Genomic DNA, 25,564 nt, shown 5'->3' on the forward strand with positions numbered 1-25,564 from the left:
ACATTCATCAAATTCATATGTGTCCCCCAAAATGTAGATTAAATAAGAAATAAGTCTAAGATTTATATTATCTCTGTTTTTACAAGTTTAACAGTAAATATATTTAATGCTGGGCTTCCCTGGTGGCTCAATGGTTCAATCCATGGGTTGGGAAGATCCCCTGGAGAAGGAAACGGCAACCCACTCCAGTACTTTCCCTGGGAAATTCCATGGACAGAGGAGCCTGGCGGGCTACAGTCCATGGAGTCACAAAAGAGTTGGACACGACTTAGTGACTCAACAGCAGCAACAGTGGTTAGCGTTGCTTTGCTTTTGTGGGATGCTTTCATGTTCTCTCGACGCCACTGGGAAACAGCCCTGTGCTTCCAAACGAATCCACTCTTCCCTCAAGTCTCAGAGTTGTGGCGTCCATGTTAGTTGCCTGGCTGGGGCTCTCATAATAACTGAATAATCAATGTCTATTAATTGGCAGTAAGATATCCATGTGAGGCAGCTTAGAATGACCTTCTGAAGCCACTGAATTCCAAATAAAAAGGTGTTTGAATCCGGCTTGGAAACCAAAGATGACCCTCCTGGCAACATACAGTGTTGAAACGCTATCTCAGAGGGTCTACCTCTCTGCAGGGTTTTTAAAAATAAGAAATTAGGCCATGGATTTGTAATCCTGCTTCAAAGTAAGGGGATAAACAAGGTGATCTCTTATGGGATCTAGCAGCCTGGTGATTCATCATAGAAGGTGTTTAAAGAGCAAAGCCATGAAAGAGGAAGAGTCGCAGCATCCATCTAAATCAAGGCTACATACACTTTCTCTTTTTTTTTAAATTCTAATCTCTCCCTGCATTTTCATAGGACCTATCACTGTAGGATGTACCCTCTGCAATTACTTTGACAAACAATGGTATCAGCACTTCGGTTTTCAGTCTCTTTCATCAATTTTTGACAGTGAAAAATAGCAGAAACCGATTCCTGAAGCTCTGGACTCCAGTGATAGATCTGGAGAATTGATTTAGCAGAGAAGCTTTCCATGTATCAGCCCCTGGCCAACTTTTCTTGGTCAAGTGCCCACAGGCAGCATATCTCAGTGGAAATTTAGACAAATGCAATAAAAACAAAAGCCGTATCATGTTGACTTTTCTACCAGGTAGATTTTTTTTAAGTACCAGGTTAAAAATCTATTTTTAATGAAGGTTATATACAGCAAAACATTTTTTCCAGAGATGTGAGCTTTCACACAGTGGAGTTCTTGCAAATGAGCAGTAACAAGCTGAGCCTCTGGCCATCCTATCTATACTACATAGAAATTCATATTCATGGAAGCCAGCTTTAACTTATAACTCACACATTATAACGGGCTCAGTGCTCAGAAATAAGGAAATTGCTAATTATACTGCAACTTAATAGAATATTATCCATTAGACATAATTATATGGAAAAATGCTTTAGTAAGTGAAGCAGAAAAAGCTAAATATAAAATTTGATAATACATGCATACTCGTGTTGTAGGTTTTTCCAGTAATTGTATATGGATGAAAATAATCTGGGGAATCTATGAAAATGAGATTGTTTTAGGATGCTAAAATGGTATTTTGGGTCCCATTTTTAACGTACATGTATAAATACAAATGCACACGCTCATGCACATTTGATGTAACAAATGATCAGCTCTTTTAAACTTCAGTCTAGTATGTTCTGGTTTCAGCACATGCTTTTTTTCTTAATGCTCTACCATGATGAGTTACAAATATATATATATATGAAAGTAAACCCACATGATCCCTCCTTCATTCACTTCCCTGCTCTTAAGATCCCCTCCAGCTGCAATAACCACATACTGAAATGGATTTCCATTTTAACTTATATTCAGCTGATGAGTTTTTTCTTTTCCCTTTCCCAAATGAGTTTGCCCCAGAAATTTTCCCCTAGATTGTTCCAGAAAGCATTTAGTATTTGCCCTTAATTAGAAATATAAAGATTAACATATAAAATAAGAGAGAGCAGTCCTGCTGTGTTTCCATGGCAGCTGAGATGTGTAATATCACATCTTTTGTCAGTGGCAAAGTGATAAATCTGAAAGGAGCTACAAAAACTTTATGGCATTAACAAAATCTTAACTGGCAAAGAGAAGTTTCTATGGTGAGTGTTTCCATGCCCAACAAAGAAACAGGGCAAATAAAAAGATCAAGACTTATACCTTGGTTTAACGCAACAGAAAATAAATTGTTAAAAACTTTTGATGCCTTTGAAATACCATCACATTGATTCAAAATGCTTCCTTGAAGCATGAATTTTAAAGCTCTTGCATTTTGCCTGCCAGCTGAGTTCTAGTCTCAATAGCCATCAAATTTGTGTTCCCTTCTCCTGGTCACCTCCAGAAACTCTAGCGATTGGCAGATTTGCTCCACTGCAATTAAACTTAGTAAAGATGGGCTTAATAAAGGACAGAAATGGTAGGGACCTAACAGAAGCAGAAGATATTAAGAAGAGGTGGCAAGAATACACAAAAGAACTGTACAAAAAATATCTTCATGACACAGATAATCATGATGGTGTGATCACTCACCTAGAGCCAGAAATCCTGGAATGCGAAGTCAAGTGGGCCTTAGGAAGCATCACTATGAACAAAGCTAGTGGAGGTGATAGCATTCCAGTTGAGTTATTTCAAATCCTGAAAGATGATGCTGTGAAAGTGCTGCACTCAATATGCCAGCAAATTTGGAAAACTCAGCAGTGGCCACAGGACTGGAAAAGGTCAGTTTTCATTCCAATCCCAAAGAAAGGCAATGCCAAAGAATATTCAAACTACTGCACAATTGCACTCATCTCACACGCTAGTAAAGTAATGCTTAAAATTCTCCAAGCCAGGCTTCAGCAATATGTGAACTGTGAACTTCCAGATGTTCAAGCTGGTTTTAGAAAAAGCAGAGGAACCAGAGATCAAATTGCCAACATCTGCTGGATCATGGAAAAAGCAAGAGAGTTCCAGAAAAACATCTATTTCTGCTTTATTGACTATGCCAAAGCCTTTGACTGTGTGGGTCACAATAAACTGTGGAAAATTCTTCAAGAGATGAGAATACCAGACCACCTGACTTGCCTCTTGAGAAACCTGTATTCAGGTCAGGAAGCAACAGTTAGAACTGGACATGGAACAACAGACTGGTTCAAAATAGGAAAAGGAGTATATCAAGGCTGTATACTGTCACCCAGCTTATTTAACTTATATGCAGAGTACATCATGAGAAATGCTGGGCTGGATGAAGAACAAGCTGGAATCAAGATTGCTGGGAGAAATATCAATAACCTCAGATATGCAGATGACACCACCCTTATGGCAGAAAGTAAAGAACCAAAGAGCCTCTTGATGAAAATGAAAGAGAGTGAAAAACTTGGCTTAAAGCTAAACATTCCAAAAATTAAGATCATGGCATCTGGTCCCATCACTTCATGGGAAATAGATGGGGATACAGTGGAAACAGTGTCAGACTTTATTTTTCTGGGCTCCAAAATCATTGCAGATGGTGATTGCAGCCATGAAGACACTTGCTCCTTGGAAGGAAAGTTATGACCAACCCAGACAGGATATTAAAAAGCAGAGACATTACTTCACCAACAAAGGTTTGTCTAGTCAAAGCTATGATTTTTCCAGCAGTCATGTATGGTTGTGAGAGTTGGACTGTAAAGAAAGCTGAGCACCAAAGAATTGATACTTTTGAACTGTGGTGTTGGAGAAGACTCTTGAGAGTCCCTTGGACTGCAAGGAGATCCAACCAGTCCATTCCTAAAGAGGATCAGTCCTGGGTGTTCATTGGAAGGACTAATGTTGAAGCTAAAACTCCAGTATTTTGGCCACCTGATGCGAAGAGCTGACTCATTGGAAAAGAGCCTGATGCTGGGAAAGATTGAGGGCAGGAGGAGAAGGGGACAACAGAGGATGAGATAGTTGGATGGCATCCCCGACTCAATAGAGATGGGTTTGGGTAAACTCCAGGAATTGGTGATGGACAGGGAGGCCTGGCGTGCTGCGGTGCATGGGGTCGCAAAGAGTCGGACACGACTGAGCAAATGAACTGAACTGAACCCATGGATTTCCCACTGTGGTATCTGAATCCCACTTCAGTATCATCGCAGAGGGAACCTGAACCATGTGTTTCTCTCTACATGACCTTTGGCTTGCTCTGACAGCTAAGGAGATTCGACTTTCTGGCTGGCCTACCAAAAGCTCAGGAAATGAACTTCCTAGTATTTACTGTGTCACTTTCTAAATCACAGTTTCAGACAGAATATGATACAGTATATACATTCTTGGTGGGGAAAAATTGTGCTATGCCCTAAAAAAAAAAAAATAAGCATATTCCCTCATTCTTGGTAGATGCAGAACAACAAACCACATTGGGTGCTTAACAAGGAAAAAAAAACACAGTTATGCACCTAGTTTCATACCAAAAATATACTGGGTTGTCCAGAAAGTTCATTCAGGTTTTCGATACCATCGTACAGAAAAACCCAAACGAAGTTTTTGGCCAACATGTTATAACTTTGTTGACCTTATTATTGCCTTTACAATGCCAAGGTGAGATCGCTCTGTAAATGCCAGCTTTGAGTAATTCAAAATGTATGTAAAATCACTACCATGAAAGCTACAGTTCATGGAAAACAGAGGAAAGGTTGTCCATTTTGTGGGAGACCTAAGATGTTTTCGTTTCACATTGATTTATACTGTGGCAGATCAAGGAGGGTCTTCGGTAGAACTCAGTTCAAACTGCCTCTGCTATTAATGTCTGTGCAAACTTGGAGAAGTCAGCTAACCTCTCTGCGCTTTCATTTCCTTCTGTGCAAGATGGAGAATACAAAACGTAGCACTGGGTCAATTATACCTCAGTAAGAAAAACACTCATCACAGACTATTGCAGAACACCCAGAGCTAGGAATCATGCAGTGAACACTAGCTTCCTTCCTCATTTTCATCCTTCTACTCCAGCACTCTTGCCTGGAAAATCCCATGGACGGAGGAGCCTGGTGGGCTACAGTCCATGGGGTCGCGAAGAGTTGGACACGACTGAGCGACTTCACTTTCACTTTTCACTTTCATGCATTGGAGAAGGACATGGCAACCCACTCCAGTGTTCTTGCCTGGAGAATCCCCGGGACAGGGGAGCCTGGTGGGCTGCCGTCTATGGGGTCACAGACGTCTATTCGGACACGACTGAAGTGACTTAACAGTAGCAGCAGCAGCAGCAGACTCTTGAACTATTATAACTTATACAATAACCATTACTTAAATTCCCTACTACCTTTTTGAAATACAAAGACTATATTTATTGATAGAGGGGAAAGATACATAAAGCCTAAATCCCTGTGCCATAAAGTATTTTTATAGGGCAGTCCAACAAAATGGGACCAAGGTTTTCTTGCCATTCATAGACAGTTAATTCTAGCCTGACTATTGCAAAACTCAACTATTTTGACTATTTTGACTTTTTCTGGCAATCCAAAAAACCTTTAGCTCAGATTACATTTTTTTCCATGCTGTAGTTGAACTATTCAGTCTGAGAGGCCTGTGACAAGCTAGAGTTAATAAGTTTTCCACGGTGTCAAAAGTAATAATATTAACGTGCCATTGTGAGTTAAATTAATTTTGGTTTGTGCACTGGCCTGCATATAAATGTGAATGACATTTCCAAATATGGTCAGGCAGAAGTGAGAAAGAGCAAAGTGGTAGGGCAGAATGATATGCGCTCACTAGAGCAGGGCTGCCTCTGCAGGCACAGGGTTGGGGGTGGGCAGGCGCAGGCAGAGAGATACAGGATATGACTTCTGCAAGCATGGTGCAGTGAGGGAAGAGTTGTCTTAGTTCATTTTGCCCTTTACAAAAACTCCGGAAAAGAGATTGTGTCTTTACAGCAACTAGAGCTGTTTGACATTCTGGCTCCCTGTTTGGTAATGAGAGGGCATCTTCCTGCTAATCTCTGATTTCAAGTATCTTCAACCCACAGATATTTTTTTTCTGCCTCAGCCTACAAGAGGCAGCTGATTGGTAATAGCTTTTAAATGGATGACCCTCAAGTGGCATTTTAAAGTCCTAATGGTTGTGTTCATTCCAGAGACTTCAGATTCCCACACACATGCCCGGCCACTGGCATAAATAAATATGCTGTCTGCAGACAGTTGAAAAACACATGCTGAATTTCAGAAGAAAAGATCCTAGGATGACCAGCGTGACTGGTATAATATCGTGCCTTTTATCTATTCGAGCTCTAGTGTGTTAACAGCTGCAACCAGAAATTAAATTATGAGGAAAATGAAGATTTCCCTGTTATATAGTTACTATAGACAAGAACCATTTACTAATTTATATTATGTAACTATATAATTATTTTATTAAATTATGTAATTATATAATAGTTTATATTATGTGATTATAAGTTTTATATAATATATTGTATAATATATAGTAGTTTAATATAAAATTAATAGTTTAAAGTAAAGTGAAGTCGCTTAGTTGTGTCTGACTCTCTGCAACCCCATGTATTGCAGCCTAAAAGGCTCCTCTCTCCGTGGGATTTTCCAGGCAAGAACACTGGAGTAGATTGCCATTTCTTTCTCCAGGAGATCTTCCCAACCCAGGGATGGAACCCAGGTGCCACCAGGGAAGTTAATAATAGTTAAATAATAATTTAAGGAGGAATTATATAATAATTTCTGGAGAAAGAAATGGCAACCCACTCCAGTATTCTTGCCTGGGAAATCTCATGGACAGAGCAGTGTGGTGAGCTACAGTCCATGGGATAGCGAAGAGGTGGACATGACTTAGTAACTAAACAACAAAAACAATAGTTTAAGAAAGCTGTGTGCCTCCTCTTACTAAAAACTCAACAGTTCAGTCTAGCAACCAGATAATAGCAAGCTGTAATAATACACCTCTACACCTCTTTTATGTATCTCAACGCATTTCTGTTTCCTGTCTGTTCAGGAATACTATTGATACACCACCCAATTTTTAAATTTGTATTACATAAAAGTCTTTATTTCAATAAATTAAGAACACTGTATTCCAGGCTACATATATTGTTTAACAGCCACAGCTGTCCTACAGAGTATTGGAAATATTATCCTCCTTTCCTAAAGGAAAAGTAAAGGGACTCCCTCTCCCGCAAAGTCATATGAATATTGAAAGTTACAGTCTGTATTTCAGCTCAGGTCAGTATAAGCCTATGCTCCTTGTGACACATAACCACAAAGCCCCTTTTTTCCACCCATCAATCCACTGTGTGTATTAAAGGCCTCCTATTCTGTTTCTTCTACATTTAACAATCTCAAGTGAAAACACATCAGCAAAGCAAATAGCTCCCTGGAAGAAAGTCTTTCGTTAAGCTGATTCTTCAGTCCAACAGACGTTTCTATTACAGATCATCCTGTGCTGGGCCCTGGTGATAAAGATGATTTACATATCACTACTCAAGTAGTTCAGAGGCAAAGAGGAAAGTATAATGCTGTCTGGAGGTGGGGAGTTCAGAGGGATAATCAGAATGTGAATTTGAGGTGGGTTATAAATGATTAGAAATTCAACAGGTCAAGAATAAGGATTTGCAATCAGGGAAGAAGGGTGAGCATTTGAGACATTTCAAAGAGAAACAACATCTGGCTATGATCTAGTACATGTAAGAGGAAAATGAGGAAGGCAGGGGCTAAGTCAGAAAAATAAACAAGGGTAATATTTTAGTACCTTGAATGTGGATGCTGTCATTTTATTCTGATAGCTGGGAGCCAGGAGGGTATTAAAGCTGCCAGTGGCCATATTAGCTCTATGGTTTAGGAAGCTAATCATTTGGCAGTATGACTGTGAGTTGAAGGCTCTTGCTTCCATTTAGGAGGCAGAGTCCACGAAACTACATCACAGTGAAACTAAGAATTTGGAAAAGTTTTGAAGAAATGATTTATAGTACTCTGTTTTCAATTAGACAGAGGGTAAGGGTGTGAAGGCCATTGAAAGTGATTCCAGTTCTAGCTATATTAACTGAGAAGTGAGCAAACAGGGCAATAAATGAAATTATAGAAAGATGCACTACCAAAGAAGACATACAGATGGCTAGCAAACACTTGAAAGATGCTCAACATCACTCATTATCAGAGAAATGCACATCAAAACCACAATGAGGTACCATTTCACGTCAGAATGGCTGCGATCCAAAAGTCTACAAGCAATAAATGCTGGAGAGGGTGTGGAGAAAAGGGGACCCTCTTACACTGTTGGTGGGAATGCAAACTAGTACAGCCACTATGGAGAACATTGTGGAGATTCCTTAAAAAAACTGGAAATAGAACTGCCTTATGACCCAGCAATCCCACTGCTGGGCATACACACCGAGGAAACCAGAATTGAAAGAGACACATGTACCCCAATGTTCATTGCAGCACTGTTTATAATAGCCAGGACATGGAAGCAACCTAGATTCCCATCAGCAGATGAACGGATAAGAAAGCTGTGGTACATATACACAATGGAGTATTACTCAGCCATTAAAAAGAATACATTTGAATCAGTTCTAATGAGGTGGATGAAACTGGAGCCGATTATACAGAGTGAAGTAAGTCATAAAGAGAAACACCAATATAGTATATTAATGTGTATATATGGAAGTTAGAAAGACAGTAATGATGATCCTACTTGCAAGGCAGCAGGAGAGACACCGATGTAAAGAACAGGATTTTGGACTACATGGGAGAAGCTGAGGGTGGGATGATTTGAGAGAATAGCATTGAAAATGTGTATTACCATGTGCAAAATAGATGATCAGTGCAAGTTCAATTCATGAAGCAGGGCACTCAAAGTGGGTGCTCTGGGACAACCCAAAGGGATGGGATGGGGAGGGGGGTTCACAATGGGGGTACATATGTACACCCATGGCTGATTCATGTCGATGTATGGCAAAAACTGCCTCCAATTAAATTAATTTTTTTAAAAAAGAAAAATGCACTAATTTTAAAGGTTAACATTAAGTTCTGTTTTTGGACATATTGATTAAAACAGAATTCATTTCCCTTTGAGATCATTTTAACACCCTCCTTTTCCCCCACCACAAACTTAATTTAAATGCTTTATATACTGTATTTTATGTTCTCCAAAATAGTACCATGCCTACCAGCCTGCATTGCTTCAATTTTTCTGATTCCATCATCTCCTTAAGAATCTAGTACTTTTCTAAATTGCTTATAAATAAAGCCAAAAGTCAGGTCCTTTCTTCAGAAAAGAAATCTCTGAAGGAGAAAAACAATGTCCTGAAGAAAAGGAAGTGAAGAAAATGGCCTTCATCTTTGCCATTAAGCTAGCATATTTCCTGGCTTCCATTGGAACTGTCTGATTTCCGTTTCCACTCCTCCCAGTTAGCAGCCAAGTATAACAAACCACTTCAAGCCGCACTCCTTCCTGGGCTGATCCAAGCTCAAGGCCACTGACAGGTGAAGTGGGGAACAAAATCCAAACCATGTTTTACCCCAGGGTAGGATTCAGTGGATTTTAACTCTGAGAGACCCACGGTGTGAGAAGACCCCGAGCCTCCCTGCAGAAGGAGGACTGTAGGCAGGGGGCGCGTGCAGCCGGAACGGCATTTCCACAGAAATTTGACCAGTCCCCACGGCTGGCTGTCCATGTCTGTGGCCCACCTGCGTGTCTAAGAATCAGCTCGTAAAAGGACTGACAAGAGTGGGAAGTCCATGCAGGACTTCCCTGGTGGCCCAGTGGTTAAGACTTGGCCTTCCACTGCCGGGGGCACAGATTTGATCCCTGGTTGGGGAACTAAGATTGCACATGCCAAGTGGTGTGGCCAAATAATAATAATAAATTATATAAGCATTCGCGTGACATTATCCTTCCAGTCATTAATACAATGAAAACACGAGTGTTTTGTGCCAGGCACTGCACCTGACACAAGCTGAGTGAGGAACACACAAAGATGGATACAATAGTATGTTGTAAAAACTGATTTGTAATTTTTTATGGATAAGAATAAAATAACGAGCATGCAATGTGCACTTAAACCATGTTTTAGGCATCATTCTAAGCCCTTTGATGCATCTCATCTCTTTTGATCCTCAGAACTACCAGTTGAGATCAGTACTACCGTTATCCCCTTTTATCCAGTAGGGAACCGCAGCTTAGGGTGATAAAACAACCTGCCCAAAGTCACCCAGCTGGGCAGTGGCAAACCAGGGTTTCTAATCTAGGTCTACATGGCCTGAGACCCCAGCTCTGCACCTGGACTTCCTAACAGAGCCATCCCTCTCCCATAACTGGTACCATCCCTGTACCATACCAGCTCTATACCTCCGCTTCCTCCTCAGCCACAGAGCCATCCTGGTACCACGTCTGTTGACCTCTGGCCACATGAGTCCAGAGAATATAGCACTTCTCGTGTGTTTAGAGATGGCGGCTTACTTTTTTATTTTTCTAATTCCTTGCTTAAAATAATCCCTTTCTTGCATTTATTTATCTTCCCTTTTACAGAAAACTTATCCTTTTACCTATTTTTTTCCTTATTTGACCTCAGTGAATCCCTATGAGAAGAGAAGAATACATTTGATTATTATCCCTTCTGATTCAAGCTGATGTCATCCATCTCCTTTCAGTCAATATATTTAACTCCGAAAACCTCAGGATCAGAAAGGAGAAGTGGGGAGTTTGTTTCAACATGTTTCTGCTCCTCTGAGAAACCCTTTCATTTCAACAGTCTGCAGATATCCATGGAAGACCTTGAGACAGTCATTTAGGAATTGTAGCCCGCTGATTCCTGCACACTCAGGAAGACATGAAAGCAATTACAAATTGCTTAACAGATGATGCATAAGATTAGAGTTGAAGAACCTGGCTGTGAACACGTCCACCAGGGACATGCTGCCATCTGAATTTTTTTCCCAGTTCAGCACATCGTGCTAATAGTATCTTACTGGATTAGTCTTAGATATGATTGAATAATGACCCCATATAAAAAGAATATTAAAATTCACAGTATTTGCCACAGAGAAGAAAGAGCAGGGGCTTCAATGCTTAACAAACCTGTGTTCTGGGTTCGAAGGAGCATCTTACCTTAACAAAGTTACTCCACAGGCCTGAGCCCCGGTCTGTCCAATTATAAAAAGGAGATAATGATAACCTGTATTTCAGGGCTATGAAGATATGGAATAAATTATATGAAGTATCCAGCTTCCAAATTAGAGACGCTGGTCTAAAAATGGCAGTCTGGTATCAATCAACGACTAACATTAATTGAGCACTTCCTGTGTGCCAGCTTCTGTTGTATACACATCGCATATATTAACTCTTTCATCCTCACAACAGTCCTTCAATTTAGTTTATTATCAGGATGAGATGGTTGGACGGCATCACTGACTCAATGGACATGAGTTTGAGCAAACTCCAGGAGATAGTGAAAGACAGGGAAGCCTGGTGTGCTGCAGTTCATGGGGTCGCAAAGAGTCAGACACGACTTAGTGACTGAACAACAATTCTACTGATAAGGATACAAAGTCACCCAAAGGTTAAAAATGTTCCTGGATCACACAACCAGACATGACATGATATGTCAAGATTTGAACTCGATAGTCTCACTGCAGTGTTAATCATGGCACTGTCTCTAAAAATCAGTTTGGGGAACCTCGCACATTTTAGGAATAAAAACTTAACCTCTGACCCATTTTCCTTTCTGATATACCTTATTTGTAAGCACAGGAAACTCTTACTCAATGACATCAGGAAAAATTGTCTCTGGTTACCTCTGTAAGCAGTTCAAATTTACCCTCACACGAAAATGGTTATTCTTAATTTATGCTGTACACAACTTCTTTCAGAAAGATTTCCCACCTTAACCTGTACCATTGTAACCAACAAGGGACATCACTGATTCATTTTGCTGCCTTTAATTCACTTGGGGTAAATTTGAAAGTAATCTTTTATGCTATTACATATTTTATTTACATTTTTGTCTTTTTTCCCGTGAGCTTAAGCCTGTAAGCCTCTTCTATCTTATCTCATAAAAGTAGTCATATGATCTATGATTCATTATATTCAACCAAATCTTTTCAAATATTCAAGGACCTATAGGATTTCTGCAGATAACACAATTTCATACATATTTTTCTAGCTTCAAATTCGAAATGATTTCCCTTAGATTTCACATATTCTTTCTCCTAGTTGAAAGATTTGGGGGGATAATCTGAAGTTTGTATGGTGATTTTTCTTATGTAATTTTTTTCATTTATTTGTCAAGAATATGCATTTCTTTTTTTTTTAAATTTTAAAATCTTTAATTCTTACATGCGTTCCCAAACATGAACCCCCCTCCCACCTCCCTCCCCATTTCAAAGCAATGGAAATAAGGGTTACCTCAGGCTCTGGATTTGTCCCTTTGCAGAATTTATTGAACAATCAAGGTACTACTTTTCCGAAATAGATTTCCATGGAAATTTGCAAGCTACTTTAGGGTACAGTGTTGGCAAACTTACTTTTATGAGATTTTCAAATATGAAAAACTCCTCTTAAAAATTTTTTGTATTGACCTCTAGGAGCAGGATATTGCATAGTAAAACCATATATGAAAATCATATATAAAAACTCATCCTAATAAAATGATTAAAAAAAATCATCTGGTGAAACTGACCAAAATTTATCAGTCTATTTTTTCAGTCACATTTTCTAGAAACTAAGTTTTCTTCATTAAAAATATGATGTGGAAAAGTTGAAAACCATAATGCTATTGTAAATAAAAGAGGGAAAGTACTGTAGTTTAAAATACCCTGAGTTACAATTGCATGACACATGTTCTTACGTTCTTTTAGTCATCATGTCTCATAAAAAGCTATGATGTCCTTTACATAAAAAAGAACCCTGACATCTCAGCAGGGCACTGCATCTGTCAGTCTGAATCCATGCAAAACGAAGCAAATAAGATACACCTATGTGCTTCTTTGTCTGAAGAGGATAGCTTCCATTCAAATTCATATCATACTCATTTGCAGATAAACTATATTTTTGTACTGTGTAATGTAGTGATATCCACATTTCCATGCAAAGGACTGTTGAATTCCCTAAATGATGCTCTGATTTTCTTAACAATGAACACCAGTGAACTTTCCCCTAGGCAAACCAGATGGAAACAAAATTGCTTCTGCAAAATGAACAATTTGTGAAATCTTGGCAAATTGAATTCCAAATATGCTTAGAGATAATCTTGACTTCCTATGTAAGTCTAGCACAACATGCAATGCATTGAAGGTCTACATGAGAAATACACTAATTAGCTGCATAACCTTTAAGGAGAAACAAATGAGAACAGATCACCATTGGAGAGAGAAAAGCCAAAAATTATAAAAGAGAAGTAATATGCAGATGGGACAGTTTCACTAAGAAACTAAGATTCACGTAGATGCTGTTAGAGGTGTTCACTTATCACCTTTGAGACTGGTGATCTGTTGTGTGAAGGGGATAACTCAAGCCAAGCAAATTTCTTAACCCTGCTTCAAGTCAATCACATAGCCAAGATGAAAATCTAAATTCAAATATCTAATCTATATGCCTGTAATTTGCTACTCCAGATAGTCTCATCTTTATTTGAAAACTGAATTAACTGGGCTGTGCATGAGAAAGAGTTTGTTTCCATTATCCACAATCTAATTATAGTACTATTTCCATAGTGACACTCAAACTGTCAAGTAGATGCAAGACGTTTGTGGTACAGAAGATGGACTGAATTTTTTCCTTCATTTCAAGGGATCCTTACAGTTCTCCCAGCATTCCATCTAGGAGGGTGATAATGTCCCTGGAAATGACCATAGTCATAATTGGGATTTATACATATTCAGAAATTCAGATATTCCACCTTAGCTATTGTATCATCAAGTAATGAGAATCCTTTCACATCTTTACAAGAGCCAGTTGCTCAATGTTGAATAGTAAAGAAGTAGTAGAAACTTTCAAATTATTCTACTGATATTAAACTAGCAAGAAAAGAGATTAATATGCTTCAAGTATAGGTTTAATATTTCAAAGCTCTTTTCTTTCATTTTATTTTACCAGTTCTTACTAGAAAACGTAGTTGCACTATTATCTATGAATCTAGTTAGAGTTTCTCTCCAAGCAAACTAGCCAAATTACCAATGTTACTCACATATCATGTTTAAAACCTATTCCCAAATAGTACTGTTTTCTCTCTGACTCTTTTATATTTTTTTCCTGTCCAGTTATTTACTAATTATATTTCTACATTGTCCTTGGCATGTATCCTCTCCCAGAAAGCTTGATTCCCAAGACTCTGATTCCATGTTCCCTTTGCCTTTAATAAGAAACTCAAATGAGATCTTAAACCTAAAGAAACTTTTTATCAGCTATGTGCTAGACAGTTCTATTTTTTTTAATGTCACTCATACACTTGGCATAGCTTTCCATTTCTCCCCATCAGTGTGTTGGCCAACTAATTCCAAATTTTTCTTACAATAATACAAAAACTAAAAAAAAATGTCATTTTCCCTATCCTGTCCCTTTCCCACAGTAAAACACAACTGCTCTTGACCTCTAATTTTATATCAGCGTTTTGCCATATGGCAGACCCTTTGTTAGTCCAAACTGATGAAAATATAGGTCTTGCTTAATGAAAGAGGCAAAGAGGGAACAGACATCTTTAGGAATATCAATATTACAAGTGCTATACTGAGAGTTTGGAAAGGTGCCATTGAAATGCAAAGAGGGAAGAAGAGCCAGTTTCTGTTGAGCATGGCCAGGGAATGACTCAGTAGAGATGACAGCTGAGAACGGAGGAGTCCAGCAGTAAAACAAAGGGAAGGAGGTTATACCAGGCAAAGGAAGCCGGATGTTCAAAGATTTGAAAGCACAACAGACCATGGTGCCATTAAGAATATGCAATAGTTCTGGTTCTATTTTCTGCAACCCAAAATGACTTTGCTTTCATGAAGCAACATTTCTGCTGTGTAAGTGTGATACCTCCTGCAGTAAATCTTTATATAATACTTTTACCATTTTCCTCTGTATCTCCAAGGCCTTCATCCTCTAGTGTCTTCTTCATAGGCTGCCCTTTGTATGGTCAAAAATCTGTTCAAGTGGGACCACCCTTTCCAAGAGTCTCTCAAAAAGGCTGTTTTGTTTAACCTAACTCCTCTCTTTTTTGCTGTCTTAATTCTTCTTGCTCATGTGGATCATAAGAGCCAGGAACAGTCACAAAAGTTAGTCTTTTTTCCCCTGCTATATCCTCACACACACATCTAACCTACAGTCCACCCCTTTCCGACAATCCATCCCCCACCCCCCATGACATTCTTCCCCTATCGGTGGGTATCAGGAAGCCTCGAGCCAGTCCCTTCAGGAATATTCACCTCCCTCTTTATTGTCAAGTACTTGTACTCTATTGTAAGATTTCATTCTGCCTCTAGATTTTGGCACTCTGCCATCTTCTCCTGGAATTTTTCCCTTAATTCTTCCCCTTTCTGGCTAGCTTATCTAAATGTCTGGTGCATGTTCAAATCCATTTTCAAAGAACCATAAATAATATGTAGCACTGATGCTAATTTCCTCATTTAATCAATAATAATTTTCTCATGTCCCCCAGAAGAACCCAACTGCCACCTTCTTAACGGGCCACCTACCCCAAACACTTCACTTTCCTTTCTTGCTTAACACCTCATGTTGCCTTGTCATTTGTTGACACACATATCAAGGACGCTTCTGACTGTTCCAGCAATAGCCAGGATGCATTTCTATTCTGGGTTAAAAGTGGCTGCAAAGTGGAGTGCTCATATTCCTCTCAACAGCTTTCTCTTTCCACCTGTTCCGCTTCCCTATCCTAATGCTAAATCTCTCTGCTGCTGTTAATGCAGCTTCAACGTTTCATATTTTGTTTGGTTTTGTTTTGTTTCAATGAAATTGCCATGTGACCTATATCCTGTTTCAACCCTGAAGAGAACTAACAGGATTTGGCTTTCATTTGCTTGGGGGAAATCACTGCAGTACCTTGTCCTTTTCCGTCTGATACAGTCTACAAAATATATCCATTTTCTCTGTCATTTGAGGTTCACATCAAACTCTTTATTTCTGTAGATTTTAATTATGGCAAATATCTCTCCTGGGTTCTTCCTAGTTGAACAAATAATTAGGGTCCCAGCACCGAGGCCCTCCCTAGGCAACAGTTCATCCCTTATGAGGTGAATCCACACACACACACACACCTCAAAATCCGCCCACCTCTTTCCTCATCAGTCCCAAGTTATTTGATTTTCCTTATCTTTCCCCTCCTTCTGCCCTCTTGCTAATGGCAGATAAAATAAGCAAACTGGCCATTTTTCCCCTTTACTCTTTTCCAAGTTTCGTTTCTCCCCTCTATTCCTTTCTCTATTTTTTCCCCACTGCTTTGTCTCAATTTATTGATAAATCTCAATTTATCAGCTTTTTTGTTCTTGTCTTTTATCTTTTCTCAAGGCTCCTATTTGTTATGGGCAGACCCTTTGGCAAGCTGAAGCCAGAAGTGGAAAACTGAGTTTGGACCCCTGACCACCCTAATCTTGCTTTCGATTGTTTGTTTCTTAAGGTTTTTATTTTGTATTGGGGCATAGCTGATTAACAATGTTGTGATGTTTCAGAACAGCGAAGGGACTCACCCATACATATACACTTGTACCCATTCTCCCCCAGACTCCCCTCCCATCCAGGCTGCCCCATAACATTGAGCAGAGTTCCCTATGCTATACCATAGGTCCTTGTTAGTTATCCATTTTAAATATATCAGTGTGTACATGTCCATCCCTAACTGTCCCTTCCTAACCTTGCTTTTAAATGGCTTTTCTCCCCTTGCCAGCTTCTGTGTAACTAGCCTAGCTTCTGCCGTGCTCTTTCTGTCACCTTCTTTCTGGTCTTCTCCTCCCTGATTGTGAACTCCCCTGGGCTCACAGGTGATTCTCATTCATGCAATCCTCACAGAAAGAAAAAAAGATATGAGGCATCTAGTTTAATGGTTCAGGAAGAACTTGCTTGGAGCACTGCACCCCCGCCACGCCAGATGCCCTCCCTCCAAGGTGGTTGGTGGCAGAACTCGGGTCTGAAGACCTTTCACCCTCTCTCACCCAGCCCTCCCTGAGAAGGAAAACCTTCCTGGCTGGAAAAACTGATCTTACTTATTGGGGGATATTAACCTTCAAATAAAGTCTTCCTTCCTTAGTCCTATCACTAGACTCTGGAAACGTCAACCTTCTCCTCTTTCTGCCAGAGCATTTGAGTTCCCTGTTCAATGAGGCTAACACATGACATTGTTATTGTGTTTAAATTTGTCTCTCCACTGCAACCTGAACTTCTTTAAAGTCATCCTATCCCTCTAGGGATCTATGGAGCCTAGACTAGACTCTGGACAAGTCTTGGTGGAACTCAATCTTTGCTTAGTAAGAAACCAATGAATGAGGCTGAATATAAAGTTAATCCAAATTAAATAGTATCCTCACAAAATAAATATTAAAATAATATAATCTTATTCACCTAAACGATTCACTGTCCATTTGCACTCTAGGTCAGATTCAGTCTTTTTAACCTGGGTACATCCACAGCAACATTTCACACTGTCACCATCTGGACCATTAGACAGAAATGCCAATTTGGCAGATGCCTTAGGACTGCCCCGGTGTCTCAGACGGTAAAGCATCTGCTTACAATGTGGGAGACCGGGGTTCAATCCCTGGGTCGGGAAGATCCTCTGGAGAAGGAAATGGCACCCCACTCCAGTACTCTTGCGTGGAAAATCCCAGGGACAGAGGAGCATGGTGGGCTACAGTCCACAGGGTCTCAAAGAGTTGGACACGACTGAGCGACTTCACTTTTACTTTCAGGGGTAGAAGAGGAGTTATGGGAATTAAATGAATTTGAAAGATACCACCACACAAAGGATATATTTAAAATCACCCTTATGTTATTAAAATTAAAAACCTGACATTGACCTTTCCTATAAATGAATAGCATCTTTGTATTTTTACAAATGGAGAACATTCAGAGTCCAGATTCGTTTGGAGAGAGTGTTGGACTGCCATTTGTCTGTCACCTCTAAATAGATTCTCAACCTCAGAGAAAAACCTTCTATTCAGAGAATTTATCACCAATTTAACACACAGAGAAATCTTAAGATTAATATAAATAGAATATGTCCTTTTAAAATGTCACAGCATTGAGCCAATTCAGGTACCTTTTTAAAACTCATTCAAAAGTACAATATTTCCAACAAGCATGTGAACTTAGCCTCATTTGCAAAGGTCATTAAAGTGAACACCTCTTCTTACACTTAAAATGATGGATGCTGCTATAAAAGCCATCAAATAAATATTCATTTTAATCAAGTTTTCTATTTACCCAATGGAGATGACCTCTGTTCTAATATCTATAATGCTTTTCAAAAAGGAAAGATATTGCTGTAGTTGTCTCTATTAAGTCCTTAATTCACGTCTACTCTATTCAGTGGGTGCTTTTAAAATTATCAGAATTATCAAGCTGCTCAGAACAAAGGTGCTTTCTGATTGTCAGCTCCATATTCTAAAAGAGCAGGTTACTTTCTCTGAATCTCACATTTGGAACTGTCTAACACTAACTGGCAGTTCCACCTAGTGATCAAGGCAATTGACTAAAATAAATTACACATAAAGCTGAGATTCCTGATAGTAATAAGGTCCCTTCACGAGCTAATCACATCAGCAAAAGCACTCATCTGTTGGCTGCAACTCTATGGGGTCTATCGTATAAAAACTGTACTTTCAGAAATGTTTCATTTCCAGTTTTATGAAAGGACTAACAGAGCCATGTCTACAGCACTAGGAACAAAAAGGGACTTCCAAATATACTCATTAGCGGACTCCTTGGCTAAACTAGAAACTCTGTTGCTATCCTGAGTACTAGTGCCCAAGCTATTTACAGAGTAAGATGGGTAAGGCTCTCCTTTCAATGCAATCAACCAACAGTTATTTCTAAGTCCCTATTATGTGCCTTATTAGGTAACACCCCTGTTCTTCTGGAGTTTAGGGTGGGGGAAACTCACATACATGAATAGGAGAAAATATCATTTCTAGGCACCATACTACTGGCTAATGGCTATCAAGCAATTACTAGCAGAAATCCTTGTGTGCTACAGAGATACTGAATTAGAGATATGGAACTTGGACTAAGGGCTTCATACTTAGGGGTAATTTGATTAGTCATAAGGTACCAAAGTCATCGTAGATGAATTCCCTAACTAAGCAAAAATCTGCTGAGGGGAAAGAAGATAGCTCATACAGACAGTCATTGCTGCGGTGACGCCTCCACTCACACACAGTGTTGGACCATCCTCATAATGAAGGCACTGATTTCACTGGCCAAGAATGTTGATGGCTAACAGCTCAGAGCAACAGAGTTCCCCCTTCTCAGCATCTCCATCACAGCTGAGGAGACCCCTGGTGCAAGATGTAGGGAAACACTGATAGATTTAGGAGCATAGAATCTCATCCCTCATCAGAATTCAGATCAACTCTGAAGAGTTATCAGAGCTCTAAAACTTCCCAGAAGCTGAAGCTTCTGATATGACTGAACCACAGCCCAACTTCGCCCAAACCATTCTGCTTTCTACACTCTCTCACAGGTATTGATTCAAAAGACACATCCTAGTCAACCTCCCACATGCAAATCTGAGTTTGCTTCCCTGGAGAACCCAACCTGAGGATGCTGAGGACACTGCACTTATTCCATCAACAGGCCTATGTGGCTCTACTCTGTCTGCTGGCACTTGTGGGTCTCCTATTCTGGTGGGGAAAACCTCAGCCAAATAGACCTTCTGGTGATATGTGCCAGGATAGGAAAGAAGCAGGGCGAGGGGGAGGTGGTGTGAGTGTTGAGGAGTGGGCGGGACTTCTTTAATAGTATGGCCATATAACACCTCTCTAAAGAGGTGTTACCTTAAGCAGAAAGCTGAGTAAACTAACGGAGCAGTCCCTGATAGTATCTAGGGGAAGAAGACTGCAGGCAGACGGAAGAGCAAAGGCTCTGGGTCCATGTGTGCCTAACAGGTTTGGAGGAGAGAAGGTAAAATTGGGAGAACAGTGGTAGGAGATGGAGGGGTCAGATCATATAAAGCCTCTTAGCATAAGAAATCCAGATTATTTTAAGTGAAATGGGAATACATGGGAGGGCTTTGAGAAGGATCGTCTCATGAGCAGGTTCCAATTTAAAATTATCAGTCTGCCTTTTTATGTGAAGAAGAGTCAAGGAAAGAGCAAGAGTTGAAACAAAGTCACTGTCAGGAGGCTATTACAGAAGCCTAGATCCAGAATTATGATGATTTAGACTTAAGGATACCAATAGTCATGGTTTGCCTGGGACCAAGGTTTCCCAGGATACAGAACTTATGAGGCTAAAACTAGTCAAGTCTTGAGGAAACCAGGATGGTTGGTCACCCTTCTCGGACTAGAATGATGACCCTATAAATGGAAAGTATGTGTCAAATTCAAAATATATTCTGAAAGTTAAGTAAGTAGTGAAGTTGAAGAAAAATATTTGGATAGCTGGGGCCAAGTATAGAGCTTCTGGAAAGATAGGAAGATGGGTTTGGGCCTTTCAAAGATAAGCTTGTCGTTAGTATGTGATTGACATTGGACTTTGGAGAGATTATGGCAATCTTTGGTCAGACTGTTTCGAAAGAGATGACAGAAGTATTTAAGGCATGATCTCACATAGTGGAGATGGCAGTGGTGAACTGGACGTAGAGGGGATAGAGGTGGTATGGGAGACCACGGTGTGGGATGATGGTAGTGATGGTAGCAAATACAGCAGAGATGCAATTGTACTGGAAGTGGAAGTGGTGAGGACAGGGGTCATGCAGATGACTGCGGCAGGAAAAAGTGAAAGACAAAATATACCTGAAGACACATTTACCAAAATCAAGCAATGTCAGGTTGAGTGACTAGAGGACAGCAAAAGGGAAGGTGGCCAATGGAAACAGATTCGTTGGCGACCCTGACAGAAAGGGGTATTAGGAAGGAAAACAGCTGAGGGGAATGTTTGTTGATGAACATCCATTTAGTAAGATGACCTTAAAGTGAAGAGAGAATATCCTCGTGGGTGGTCAGTTAGCAGTGTTAGTTTATATTATTCCAGATGGCAGTCTGATAGCAAAGAAAACTCGGGATTGAGTCCAAAGCCTTTGTTCCATGCTGGCACATCAAGTAATCTAATGTTAACTGAGCTTAAAATATTTAGCATTGAAAAGCAACATCAACTGGATAACATAAAATGCTTGCTTAATTTGACATTTGAGTGAATGAAATCTTACCTGTTGAAGTTCCAAAATTAATGAATTAAATGTATATCTGTAAAAGGTGCTAAAATAAGTACTTTTCCTTAATTCCCTTTCTCCCAAAACATCCATTTTGAAATGTTATCTTTCAGTCACTCATTCTTCCCCCATCCCATAGCTGTGAAATCACAGGTAACTTCACATAGTTCTTCTACTTGAGGTATGCTTCTTAAAACAGCAACTGCATTCTTCTGAAACTGTGTAAAATCTTAAAGATTCCATATATGTCTTAAGACTGAAGAATAAAAGTAGACTAGAAGCTAGGACAACTCTCTGTTCAGAACAACTGAGATGACTGCAAACTGCAGAATTAGATTTGGGGCCATGAAGAGAGGTATCATTTGAGGGAGAACAGTCATGTCAAAATGCCTCTTTAGAATCATTAGAGTAACCCAGTTCTCCAACAGAGTCCACCAGGGAGGCTATTGTGGTGAACAGACAGAATCCTGCAAAAAAACAGCCCTAACAAGCATTTCTGAACAGCAATTTTGTTCGTTTACATTTCTCTTGTCTCCTAAGGTTCAGACGAATTTGTCCATCCTTTGTATTAATTTCTGTGCTGTTGAGGCCCATTCTGAATTTTCACAGGCTATGAAAAGTAATTTATTCTACTAGATTCTCCTGATGTGCAAATTAATTCCTAGGGTTGAGTAGGCACTTCAGGTGAATTTAGCACATTATATGTAACTCTTTATTATCTACACTAATGAAAGGGAGGCATTACCTGGAAAATTCAAAACAGGAGAATGATCTCAAATTTCCACGTATTTCCTTTCTGAAAACTTGTGGAAAGTGATAATTTAGGGAATGATGTTGTCTTCAAAGAATTTCTAGTTATGTGGGGAAATTAAGACTTGCACAGGTAAGACCAAATTAAAATCCTCAGTTGCCAGGGTCCTGCCCAGGTGGATCCAGGGAATTCGAAGGAGAGACAGCGTAGGCAAGGAAAACTTATTTATTTAGCAATATAAAAGAGATTAAGAAGAAATAGTATAGTAGGAAAATTTAGTGGAGAAAAGATGCTAAATAACTTGGTTCATGGGGAAAGCCAATAAAACTTCAGGACAAGAAGTTTGCACCATCTACGTTAGGCCACCGGCGCTCGTTTGAATAGTGGAGGGTGCCCTGCCTTGGGCTCCCTCCCTCACGGGACTTAAAAGCTGGGGCAAGTTAGTAGACGTGGTGAGCCTCCCCACTCCAGATGGGAATTCAGCCAGAAAAGGAGAGGGAAGGAGAGGGATAAAGAGAGAGAGAGAGACAGAGAGACGGGGGAAACAAGATTTCCAAGAAACTAGTTCGAGAGACTAGTCCGAGAAACTGGTCCATCCTTTATTGTTCAGAAGGCCTTTTATACTTTTTGACTGTACATAGAAATCAATGGGTAATATAAAATTATGCAGCGTCAGCAGCCTTGACTCTTATCAAGACCAGGGTTTTTCTCTGCATACTTAGTTGTATACACAAGTCTTAGGTGATTTACATCATCTTCTGGCCAGAAGGCCAATTAACATTTTACAGCCCTTTTCTGATAAGGGTTTGTCAACCAGAAGACTTACTTGTCTTAAAAGTGTTCTTGCCAAAGTCTGGTGCCAGTCTCAGAAAGCACTAAATAAAGTTACGTTCTTACATAACAAGGACACAACAATTTATAACAATGAAAGAAGTAGAGTGATTTATAACAAAGAGAAAAATAATTAACTCAAAAGTCTAGTGTTGCTAACATCAAAACTACTATATTCCTATTTCTGCATCCCGATTACATTGATTAATATCCTCCCAGGTGCCTAAAAGATAAAGGATATGGAGGCCTGGCGGCAAACATTAACTCAACAAACTCTTCACCAAACTAATTCTTAACTCTAAAAGGCTCTATATCTTTAAGATGCTTAAGCTTTGTGCCTCTCACGGTTGGGGGGCTGTAAGCAATTCACAAATTGTAAAAGTCTGGGGGAACCTGTCAGGCAAGTTAGAGAGCCATCAAAAGGGTTTGAGCTGAAACATTCCTTTCATATGCAGGAGACTGAAGCCCTGAGTTAACTTTTTTCCAGAGAATGTCAGAAGAGTGGAAAGCACAGTAATAAAGCAGGCAGACTCTGGTTTTGGGGGGTAGATGTTCAGGAAAACCCAGGGGGAACCCCTGAAGCCTGACTCACCTTGCCCATCAGGCCTCTCTGCATGACCTTGTCATGGATGGGATCTCCCGTGCTGGCTCCCGGCAGTCAATAACATAAGAGATACATAGGTAAGACACTGTGTTAACTCAAGGAATGAGAGAACCATGGTTCTACACACACAGAGTGATATTTCCAAACGCATTGCATCAGCACCATTTCTGTTTTTCTCTCTCCTTTTCTCTTTCTCTCTCTCACATACACACTCACTGAAAATATTACTTCTCACCTAAAGATAAATCATAGAACAGGTAGATACCCTTTCCTTTTTGAAAGATGGATTAATGAGTGCCCAAAAACAGGAATTGCATTTTCTTAAATTGTTAGATTACATCTAGGCTATTATTTCCACAGTGGAGATTCTGGCTACTTTAGCTAACTTAACATGTCAAGTTATATAGAAGGCCAAAGCAGTCATATTAGGAATACAACAGGAGAAGACCTGAGGATATGGCCTTCTATACCTCATTCCTATGTTAGAAACCTATCTGCAGAGGTCTGACACAACAATTACATTACCTTCTTTGGAGTTACTGGGGGGCGGGGGGTTGGGGGAGAGGTGGGGACTGGGGAAAGATACAAAGAATTAAAACCGGATTTGCCATCAGTTCAGTTCAGTCACTCAGTCATGTCTGATTCTTTGTGACCCCATGGCACACCAGGGCCTTCCAGTCCATCACCAACTCCCAGAGCTTGCTCAAACTCATGTCCTTTGAGTCAGTGATGCCATCCAACCATCTTATCCTCTGTTGTCCCCTTCTCCTCCTATCCTCAATCTTTCCCAGCATCAGGGTATTTTCAAATATGTCAACTCTTCATATCAGGTGGCCAAAGTATTGGAGTTTCAGCTTCAGCATCAGTCTTTCCAATGAACACCCAGGACTGATCTCTTTTAGGATGGACTGATTGGATCTCCTTGCTGTCCAAGGGACTCTCAAGAGTCTTCTCCAACACCACAGTTCAAAAGCATCAATTCTTTGGTGCTCAGCTTTCTTCATAGTCCAACTCTCACATCCATTCATTTATTACTGGAAAAACCATAGCCTTGACTAGATGGACCTATGCTGATAAAGTAATATCTCTCCTTTTTAATATGTTATCTAGGTTGGTCATAGCTTTTCTTCCAAAGAGAAAATATCTTTTAATTTCATGGCTGCAGTCACTATCTGCAGTGATTTCGGAGCCCAAAAAATAAAGTCTGTCACTGTTTCCATTGTTTCCCAATTTGCCATGAAGTGATGTGACCAGATGCCATGATCTTAATTTTTTGAATGTTGAGTTTTCAGCCAACTTTTTCATGCTCCTCTTTCACTTTCATCAAGAGGCTCTTTACATATACTTAACCCCATACATCAGGGAACAGTCTAGTGCCTCCAGCATCTGAGAATGCAACAGAGTCTACACCCTTGCCCCTCTCTCACACTTATGAATGAACGAAATCTTGCTTGTGTTCAATACAGTCCTTAGTTATCTTAAAGAGTAAGACATTTAAGACAGTTGAACCTATAGATGTCTTCTGAAAAAGGTAAAAGTTCTACATAGCATCATCACTTTAAGCTCTTCATCAGTTGTTCAGAAATGCTCAAATATAGGATTAGTGAATGTTCTTGGAACTGAAATATGGTACCAGTGAAATAACTCGAGGGCATGCGAGAAATTTTGTATTACCATATATTTCACTTTTTAAACCATCACTTAGATTTTTATAAATTTTAGGATAAGGAAAAAGAAATTTAGACCTCAATGAGTGAAACTAAAAGTGCAAAATCTTATACTTTGTTGCATTTCTGCTGTTAGGAATTTATAATTTCTCATCAATAAATAGAGTTTAGAAACACAAAAGCAAGTCCATTTCCTCCAAAAGTCTAGATATTACACATAATCCTATTTGAAATGTAAAAAGAGGAAAAAAGGAGGTAGGTTGATCCTACCAAGAAAAAAAAAAAAAACCTGCTAGTCTCTTTTCAAAGCTATTTAATCAAGTTATGAATATTTGCCAAGAGTTCTACAGTACATTCAGAATGTAATCTCTAAAAAAAGCCA

At 39.7% G+C, this 25,564-nt stretch overlaps 1 protein-coding gene across 2 annotated transcripts in view; it reads left to right on the plus strand.

Moving 5' to 3' along the window:
- The window catches only part of SYT1 (synaptotagmin 1), a 631,014-nt gene that overhangs the window by 492,542 nt on the left and 112,908 nt on the right, over positions 1-25,564 (plus strand). The gene's annotated exons all lie outside the window — the stretch shown is intronic.

Source organism: Ovis canadensis, chromosome 3 (assembly GCF_042477335.2).
Source record: "Ovis canadensis isolate MfBH-ARS-UI-01 breed Bighorn chromosome 3, ARS-UI_OviCan_v2, whole genome shotgun sequence".
Lineage (NCBI taxonomy): Eukaryota > Metazoa > Chordata > Mammalia > Artiodactyla > Bovidae > Ovis > Ovis canadensis.